The sequence below is a fragment of the Ambystoma mexicanum genome, chromosome 1q (assembly GCF_040938575.1).
Source record: "Ambystoma mexicanum isolate Mex_15411 chromosome 1q, UKY_AmexF1_1, whole genome shotgun sequence".
NCBI lineage: Eukaryota > Metazoa > Chordata > Amphibia > Caudata > Ambystomatidae > Ambystoma > Ambystoma mexicanum.
In genome coordinates this window covers 1,338,091,426-1,338,101,541 of record NC_090922.1, presented here as the reverse complement: position 1 = coordinate 1,338,101,541, position 10,116 = coordinate 1,338,091,426, and the positions used below count along the sequence as shown (strand labels likewise).

Sequence of the window (10,116 nt, the reverse complement as noted above, 5' to 3'; positions counted from 1 at the left end):
GAGACAGGATTGATAATCTCCTTGATGGGAAATGGACCATAGTAACGGGGGGGGCCAGCTTGTTTGGTCGCAAGTGTCGGGGGAAGTAGTTTTGATGACAACCACACTCGGTCACCGACCGTATAGGAAGGACCTGGTCTTCTCTTGGAATCCACATACCTCTTGGTCTGTAATCTGGCTTTCCCTAAGTGTTCTTTAGCCTCCCGGTGAATGTTGATAAGAGTTTCGATCCAGGAGTCAACTGTAGGTACTGGTGTAGGGTAAGGAAGAACCGAGGGTAAGACCGATGGATGGAAGCCCTTGCTACAATAAAAGGGGCTGGTCTGTAGAGCTGAGTGTTCGGAGTTGTTGTAAGCGAATTCCGCAACGGGTATCAGGAGAGACCAGTCATCCTGGACCTTGGTGGCAAAACATCGGAGATATTGTTCCAGGGTCTGATTTGCACATTCAGTGACTCCGCTGGTTTGGGGGTGATATCCTGAAGAGAGGGCACGTTGGATTCCTAGTACCCGACAGAGGCGTTTCCAGAATTATGGAACGTATTGGGGACCCCGGTCAGATATGATCTTAGAAGGAAGCCCATGTAGTCGGAATATGTGTTCCAGAAATATTCCTGCTAGCTCTGAAGAGGAGGGTAGTTTTGTCAGTGGCGTAAAATGGGACATATGGGTAAACAAATCTATGGTGACCATGATGGTAGTATATCCTCGGGAAGGTGGTAACTCCACTATGAAGTCTGTAGCGATGATTTCCCATGGTTTAGAGGGTAGAGTGGGCTGCAGAAGAAGACCCGCTGGTCTCTTGTTATGTTTATTTTGGGCACAGGTCATGCAAGCCTGGATGTATTGCTGCACGTCAGACTTCATTTTAGGCCACCAGAACTGTCTCTGTATAAGACGGAGGGTGTTGGTGATACCTCGATGCCCGGAATGGAGTGTGTTATGACAAAGGTTTATTATTTTTTGCTGTAACTTCCGTGTAGGAATGAGTAGTGCATTGTCCTTGAATAAGTAGCCTTCCTTGGCTTTTAATTTCCAGAGATTTCGTGTTGAAATGTCCTTCCATAGTTCCGAGGATTGAGTTTGCGATCGGACTTCTTCCAGCAGATCAACTGCTTGGGCTACAAAGATCGTGGGAGAGAACATTTTAGGAAATGCCTTATCTTCAGTGGTCACGTAGTCAGGACGGCGAGACAAGGCGTCAGCGATCAGGTTCTGTGATCCAGGGACATAGGTAATGTGGAACTGATACTGGGCAAAAAAGTAGGCCCAACGTGCCTGACGACTGTTCCTGCACTCCAGTGACTGTAGAATCTGAAGGTTTCGATGATCAGTACGGACTTGGACAGGATGTCTGGCTCCCAGAAGTAGGTGTTGCCATTCAGTGAAAGCTTGGCGAATGGCTAAGAGTTCCTTTTCCAGGACGGAGTAGTGTGTTTCACTAGGAGTTAAGGTTCTTGACAGATAAGCAACGGGGTGTTCCAAATCGTCCTCCATCTTCTGCTTCAACACTGCTCCTATAGCGTAATTAGAGGCATCCGTTTCCACTAAAAAGGGTCAACTTGTATCGGGTTGAGCCAAAATGGGAGCTTGTGTGAACTCAGTCTTTAAACGCTGGAATGCAGTTTCTTGTAATGTTGACCAGACAAATGGGGTGTCCTTTTTTAGCAGAGCCACTATAGGTTGTACAATCTCGGAAAAGGTGGCTATGAACTTCCAGTAGAAATTGGCTAGTCCTAGGAAGGATTGGATTTGTTTCACGGACGTGGGAGTAGGCCAGGCGAGAATGGCCTTTACTTTTGAACGGTCCATGCCAATCCCCTCTGGACTAAGGATAAATCCCAGATAGTGCACAGAGGTAACGTGAAACAAACATTTTTCAGGCTTGGCTAAGAGGTGATGTTCCCGGAGTCTTTGTAGAACTGCCTTAACATGTCCTTCATGCTTCAGAGGGTCCTTGGAAAAAATCAATATGTCGTCCAGATAGACAATGACGAAGAGAAACAACATATCAGAGAACACCCTATCCATAAAACGTTGGAATACTGCTGGGGCATTGGCTAGTCCAAAGGGCATGACCAGGTACTCGTAGTGGCCAAAGGGTGTTCTAAAAGCAGTCTTCCACTCGTCTCCTTCCCGGATACGGATCAAATGGTAGGCACCCCTGAGATCCAATTTGGTGAATATTACGGCTCCTCTCACAGCTTCCAGGATATCCGAGATCAGGGGCAGTGGGTACCGATCCTTAAGGGTGCATTGATTTAAGCCTCTATAGTCGAGGCAAGGTCTGAGTTCCTTGGTATCCTTCTTGGGAACGAAGAACAATGAAGCACCCGCTGGAGATTTCGAGGGTCTTATGGTGCCGTTTTCAAGATTAGTGTCTAGGTATTCCCGAAGAGCCTTTTTCTCAGGTTCGGAAAGAAAGAACATTCTGCCAAAAGGAATTACAGCTGAGGGATCCGTATCTATGGTACAGTCTTCAGGCATGAGAGGGGGTAAGGCCTGGACTATAGCAGTAGAAAATACATCAACATATCCCTGATAGGCCTCTGGAACTTGTATGATATTGGAAACCATGAGTGGTGTTTCTTGGTCTCTTGGTGGTTCTTTAGGAGTTACCGAGGAGGGATCCAGGGTTAGACAGTGGGACATACAGAACTTTGAGCCCAGGAATAATGATCCTGCTGTCCAATTGATATACGGATTGTGCTTTTGTAACCAGGGTATACCCAAAACCATGGGGTAATGGGCGGACTTAATGATGTCGAATATAATCCGCTCTTGATGATGGTTTATGGAAAGTTGGATCTCTTTAGTCTGCAGGCTTATGGGTCCTGAAGAGAGGGGTCTTCCGTCAATTGCTTCCACCGGCTGCATGGTGTTTCGGGTCTTGCACGGAATATGATGACTAACAACCCAGTCTTGATCAATGAAAATTCCCATAGCTCCGCAGTCCACCAAGGCCAGAATGGGATAGGTCTTGTCTTTGGAGGGCGACAGGAAGGCCTGTAGTATCACCAAACTGTTTTGTCCAGGAGAGTTCAAGGATGGAATTGATGTGGAGCAAACATCTCTCTCCCGAATCTCTGCTCCATTTAAGATCTGGAGCTGGCGTTTCCCTAACGCCGAGGAGGTGCCAGAGGACATTCTCTGACCAAATGTTTGTCTGAAGCACAATACATACACAAACCCGTATGGATCCTTCTCAATCTTTCTTGAGGTGATATGGGTCCACGAAAGGCTCCAATTTGCATGGGTTCAGGTTCTGGGGCTGGACTTGAGTCCGTTCTGGCTGTGCTCTCAAAGGATGTCTTGGGTGGGTTTCCCTTGGATTTCTTCCTTTCAGCCTTTCTTTCCTGGATGTGAAAGTCTATTTGCAAATCCAGGTCCATTAGTGCTTGGAATGAATTTGGTCTGGCCACCCTGGCCAGTTCATCCTTGATCTCATCGTTTAGGCCTCTCTTGAACAGGGTAAAACTAGCCTCAGAGGACCAGTCTGCTTCCTTAGCCAATTGTTTAAATCTGGTCACATAAGTGAGCATATCTTGGGAGCCCTGTTGAAAGTCCAGCAAGCGTTCTTGGGCAGTATAGACCTGCTCTGGACGGTCAAACATGCCTTTAAGGGCCTGTATGAACCCATCGTAGTCATCTAGGAGGGCATCGCCGGAATTAACAAGGGGTTTTGCCCAAGTTAAGGCATTGCCGGAAAGGTGGGAAATGATGAAACCCACCTTAGCCCTAGGAGTCGAGAAATAATAGGGCTTAAAGGTAAAGTGGACCAGGCATGAATCCAGGAATCCGCAAAGTGCTTTTGCCGAACCATCAAACTTGTCAACAATACCGCCCAACAGGGCACCCTCCTTTGTAGCAGAATCCCGGGATAAGACCAATTGTTCGAGCGCGGCGTTTTCCACCTTAAGATTTTGAACCTCCGTTGATAATTCTTGCATGCGTCGCATTAAGTCCTGCACGGCGGCTTCCATCTCTTTTGTAGGTTCGATCGGGTGGCGTCTCAAACCGTCAAGGAGTTCCCCCTTCTCACCTGGGTCTGATGTTTACTGGTGTCTTCAATCGCTGCTTTCTTGCGAACGCTCCTGGCCTTGAACAGCACTGCTCGAGTCTCGTCTGGTTCCAGGTTGCGTTTAGTTCCGGGATCGCGGAGTCCAGGAATCCGGGAGACTGGAAAGGCTAGAAATGCTCGTAACCAGGAAGGGGGAAAGGGACAGGAGTGGGTAATAGCACTGGGACAAAGGAAACAATACCGCGGGCTACAAACACATGTCTGGGCTACTCTGCAATAGCATTGAGACGCGCAGAGCCGTGGAAGGCGTGGTCTATAAATAGATCACGCCGCGTTCAGCGCATGGAGCGAGCAAGGGCTTCAGGTCTGGATGGCCATGTTGGAAGTAGAACGGAATGTAAGCCCCGTTGAGACAAGAATCAGGAGGTCCAAAAGGGGTGTGATCTGAAGTTCATGACACCAATGGTATGTATTTGGCCAACCTCTGAAGCCCAAAAAGTACATCCATGCAGGCTTGACATGTGGCCAACTTTGCACCAGACTTGCAGGTGAACTGGCCTGCTGTTAAATCTCAGTTACCAGGTTAATGGTATCCACTACAGAGTGTAATTTGCTTTCTGACTTTGAGAACATTCAGACAAGTAATTGCTCATTTTACTATACCCAGTGAGATAGTTTGGTGGGTTGAGCATTCGCTGCTGCGATGTGAGTGTGATCTGCAGAATGCAGGTTTGAATCCCGGCAATTCCAACTCTGCCTTTCATCCTTCTATGGTCGATAAATGAGTACCAAACACAGGTCGTGTGATATTGTATGTATATTTGTTCTATATAATGTGCTTAACCCTAAGTGCTATATAATAACACATCATTATCATTTGGCCTTGGATGTCTGCTAGCATTCACAATAATTTGGTAATATGGGCCTATACACACGGATATTAATGATACATTTGGTGATCCATTCTTGCATGAAATGTATATCACATTACATTGATATCATAACCATATTTTTCGTAGTGTAGTTAGGAATAATGCTATGTGATGCCACTTCCTGTTTTGTCAAGGGGTGAAAGGTCATGTTCCATAGCTTCCCGTGATGTTATTTGACCCCACCCCAAAGTCATATCACTTCCTGTAATGTCATCAGCGGTCAAGGGTCATGTGATGTCACTTCCACTACCCCTGGCATTTTGGTGAAATGTCATCCCTGTGAGTAGCCTATGTTGTTTTGCTGTTATTTATAGCGATATGTTAGACTAGGGGATGCGATCCTGGTGACACTTTCCCATAGCACAAATTTAGGGCCCACAGTATCTAGTCATTTTCATGGGACCTACATTCTGACTGCCCATTGATACTTCTAAGAAACTGCAACTGTAGTAGCAGCTCAGTCTACCATTGGATTAAGGTGCAATGCAGCTGCATTATTAACCAACAACTATCAAGTCCAACCATGCACAACACAACCACGGGCAATAGCATGATGCCAAGTACCATCACAATGTGCCTTTTGTAGTTAAAAGGAGATCATGGTTTTAGGCAAGGCCAATGGGAATGAAATTGCACCATTGCTTGATAATTTGACATTAGTTCCCAAAATAATTCCTTTGGGACAACGGGAATTGGGCACTATACAAGTAAATGTGTCCCTCTCCTATAATTTGACACTTTAGCACCTACCCTCTCGCGCCTCTCCCCATCCCCCACCCGAAGTAAGTCTAGTTGCGCCCCTACCAACACTTAACGTCCTCGGTTGCCACGTTTTGTGGCATCGCGCCACACCCATTTTTAGTACTTCTGCCCTTCTGAAAGGGATTTAAGTGGGCCGGAGCCTGCCGGGACCACGTCCCGTCATGCTCCTTAATCTCGTTTTGAGGTGGGGCCACGCTGGGGCCCACTAATCTGCTCTGGCAGCCCCGGCCACTATACGAAAAAGCTTTTTTTCTAAAGCCTGAATCTCTCGCTCGTGTGGGAAAGCTTCAGGCTTCAGAAAAAAATGCCATAATGGTGCACCTGCAGGACATCCTTTCAAGCAAGAGATGCCCGGGGGACGGCACCACCATTATGGAGAAAACGTGAGGCCACTGGAAGCAGAGGCCTTGTTTTCTAAATCCTCAAGCTCCCGCACACTCACAGAGTTTCAGTCTTCAGAAAAGGGCCTCAGCTTCCAGTGGCCTCACCCTTTCAGCCTTAATGGTGAGGCCGCCCCTCCCCAGCTGGCGAGGGGCAGCGCCACCATTAAGGCTGAATAGGCATGTGCTGTCCCCTGCCAGGCAAGCCTTTAGAAAATAAAGGCAGACATCAGCACCCACTCCCCCAGAGGGAGAGGGTGCTGATCTCTAGAAAAGGCTGCCTGGCAGGGGTGCCAGTAGACCATTGAGCCGGGGCTTGTCACGTGGCCTAACATGCCATCAGGCGACCCCCCTCCATTAGGTCACGCCCCCTTGATGAATGAACCCCAGCTCCTTTTGTAGTGCCACTTAAGGCACTGCCGGCTGTTCTACAGTAAACATACGATCACAATGATAAACGGTGCCACGGAGTGTCAGTCGCCCGCAGCGTCCCTCTCTAAGTCCGGATGAGAGCACCACCTTTTCTCCTTGTGTGAATCTGCTCGAGTTGGCCACTGTGACTGCACCGATTCCGCCTGCTACTATGATACCAAGTCTTAACGCCACGAGGTCCGTGTCTCGAGCGCACGCGAGGCCGGCCTGCTATCCCGTGCGCATCAAAGTGACGCAGGGGAGTCACGTGAACTAGATGCGTTACCATGGGGACTAGTGGCTAACGGGGCAAAGTGGGCCAGATCGGGTCTCGCGCACAGACCGTTGACAGGCCTGCGTTTGTGTGGAGACCGAGAGATGGCGGCTCACGGACGACGTGGGCCCTCTCCAATAAAAAGGGAGCCGAGGAGAGTCCCGGGAGCCTTCCCGAGGGTGCCGCTACACATGATGGCCAACAACAATGACCTGGATGAGCCGGACTTGATAGTGGATAACGGGGACCCGCTGAATTGTCATGTGGCCGTGGAATCTCTGCTCACAGCAGGGACGGAATTCCCCAACTTTAGCGGCTTTTTCAACTGGGCAGTGATCCTTCTGATGCTGACCTACGTGCACATGAATTTGGAGCTTATCAACAAACATGGGTTTTTTGGCCAATTTGGGGACCCGTCTGCGGCCATTTCTCTTTTTTGCAAGGACCCCTATGCCTGGCCTGCCCTATACCTCATGGCAGCTTCCAATGTGTTCATAACTATTGCTGTGTTCACAGAGTCGTTCATGACTCAGAGTCGCACATGTGAAGTGGTTGGCATGATTGTGCAGTGTGTGAACCTACTGGCGCTGCTCGCATTCCCAATGGCGATCATTCATTCCAACAAAAGCATGACCCTGGTGGGGTCAATGTTAACTCTGCTCCTTTATGTCGTTCTTTTTTTCAAACTTCTATCCTACAAGATTGTAAATGGTACCTACAGGGCCAGACACCCCAAGAATGCCAAAGGGACTTTGAAGAAAGTTCTGCCGGATAACCGACAGGGCAGGAGGAATGAACGTGGAAATGCCAGGGTGATTTTTTACCCATCGAACCTGAATCTTCAAGACCTTTACTACTTTGTGGCTGCCCCTACGCTCTGCTACCAGGTGAACTACCCCAAGACCACCCAATTTCGCTTGTCATTTTTCATTGCCCGGGTCGGGGAGACGGTGATCATATTCCAGCTCATGGTCACCCTTGTGCAGCAGCTGATGCTACCAGATATTCAGAGGTGCATGAAGCCAATGTGGGAAGTGGAGGCCTCACACTTCCTTGAGTATATTCTGAAACTTGCAGTGGCCACCAACTTTATCTGGCTCATCTTTTTCTACTGGTTCTTCCACTCGTTTCTCAACGCTCTCGCTGAATTACTCTACTTTGCCGATCGGGAATTCTACCAGGACTGGTGGAATACTGAGTCCATTCTAAAATTCTGGACGAAGTGGAACAGACCGGCCCACAATTGGCTTTTCCGACATGTGTACCGGCCTCTGAAGATTTGTGGTTACGAGAAGCTGTATTTGCAAGGGGCAGTGTTTCTGATCTCAGCAATAGTCTTCGAGGGCCTAATCGCTTTTCCATTGAGAATGTACAAGTGCTTGATTTTTAAGATTATGTTTACCCAGTTTCTGCTGGCTTTGGTCCTGGAAAAAGTCTTTGGTGATAGCTTTGGTAACTTCATCATGTGGCTAAATGTGTTTTTGGGCGTCCCTCTGGTGTTGATGGTTTACTTTCACGATTACTATGTTGAACACAGACATACAGCTTCCAGCTGGGGACTATATTACTAAGCCGTTGTGAGCAAGGAGTTTGCTTTACTGTTAGAATAATAAAACGTTTCGTTACATGTACGAGCATCTCTTTTTTTAACCAGACAGCAAAGCGCAAGGTTATATTAATAAAACTGTAAACTTTGATGATAACTATCGACATCAGTTAAGAACAAACTTCATGTTATGCCTTCCAAACTATACCTTTGCAGCCAGTCGATGGCACACTAATGCATTGGTATATTAGGGTATGCTATTAACGTCTGGACAAAAGAACAGCATTAGGGAACTCTTCAGTTTTCCTTGTGTTCCACTTTAGATCCCACAGATCTAGGTCCATCAAACATTGGCAGAGTCACCAATAAAATGTGCTAGCTGGCAAATGTTATCACTCCATCAAAGTCACGAAGAGAGACAGGGTGGGGGTGGTAGAGAGAGTCATGGGGATGGTAGAGAGAGGTGGGAAAGGCGGGTGGATGGGGTAGAAAGAGTTGGCTTTTAGAGAGCTTGGTGGGGTAGAGTGGGTAGGGGTAGTGTGGGTGGGAGTTGGTGGTAGAAAGTGTGGGGGTAGGGTGGGTGGGTGTCAGAGTTTGTGTTTTATTTGAATTTATAAAGCACTTTACACCAAAGCGCTGCACACAGAGTCAAAAAAGGTACAATAAATGAGCGTTAACAGAAAAAGACTGCCATATTACCCAGACTGGGCTAGGTGAGACCTCAGAGAGTCACGAAATAAATAATAGACTGAAATGCAACGAAGGGAAAGATGGTAAGCATTCCAGTGCAGGGGAGCCAGCAAAGAGAAAGAACAAAACGAGACTGCGTACAGAGAGGGCAGGGAACAGCAAGACTGAATTGAGAACAAGAACGAAGCTAAAGAGAATGAAACCATAGAAGAAAGATACTCATGCGCGAGACCATGGAGATAATTAACATACGAAATTAAATTTGAAAGAGAGAGAAAGTGAGGGGGGGGGTCCAGAGAGAGAGAGCAGGGGGTGGGGGTCCAGAGAGAGAGAGCAGGTAGGGTCCAGAGAGAGAGAGAGAGAGAGAGAGAGAGAGAAAAGGGGTTGGGTGGGGGTCCAGAGAGCGGGTGGGTGGGGGTCCAGAGAGTGAGCAGGGGGGGTGGGTTGTTGGGGGTTACGGTCCAGAGAGTGAGCAGGGTTGTCCAGAAAGTGAGCAGGGGGTGGATGGGCGGGGGTTGTCCAGAGAGTGAGCAGGGGGTGGGTGTGCGGCGGTGTCCAGAGAGTGAGCAGGGGGTGGGTGGGGGTGTCCAGAGAGAGAGAGCAGGGAGTGGGTGGGGGTGTCCAGAGAGAGAGAGCAGGGGGTGGGTGGGTGGGAGTGTCGAGAGAGAGAGAGCGAGCAGGGGGTGGGTGGGAGTGTCGAGAGAGAGCGAGCAGGGGGTGGGTGGGTGGGAGTGTCGAGAGAGAGAGCGAGCAGGGGGTGGGTGGGTGGGAGTGTCGAGAGAGAGAGAGAGCGAGCAGGGGGTGGGTGGGTGGGAGTGTCGAGAGAGAGAGAGAGCGAGCAGGGGGTGGGTGGGTGGGAGTGTCGAGAGAGAGAGAGCGAGCAGGGAGTGGGTAGGTGGGGGTCCAGAGAGAGAGAGAGAGAGCAGGGAGTGGGTAGGTGGGGGTCCAGAGAGAGAGGAGAGAGAGCAGGGAGTGGGTAGGTGGGGGTCCAGAGAGAGAGAGAGAGAGCAGGGGGGGTGGGTAGGTGGGGGTCCAGAGAGAGAGAGAGAGAGCAGGGGGTGGGTAGGTGGGGGTCCAGAGAGAGAGAGAGAGAGCAGGGGG

The 10,116-nt window shown here is 49.1% G+C and overlaps 1 pseudogene; it reads left to right on the top strand.

Annotated features, from left to right (window-relative positions):
* The first annotated feature begins 6,883 nt into the window (after window positions 1-6,883).
* LOC138562099 (diacylglycerol O-acyltransferase 1 pseudogene) lies at window positions 6,884-8,350 on the top strand (annotated as a pseudogene).
* Window positions 8,351-10,116: the final 1,766 nt, after the last annotated feature.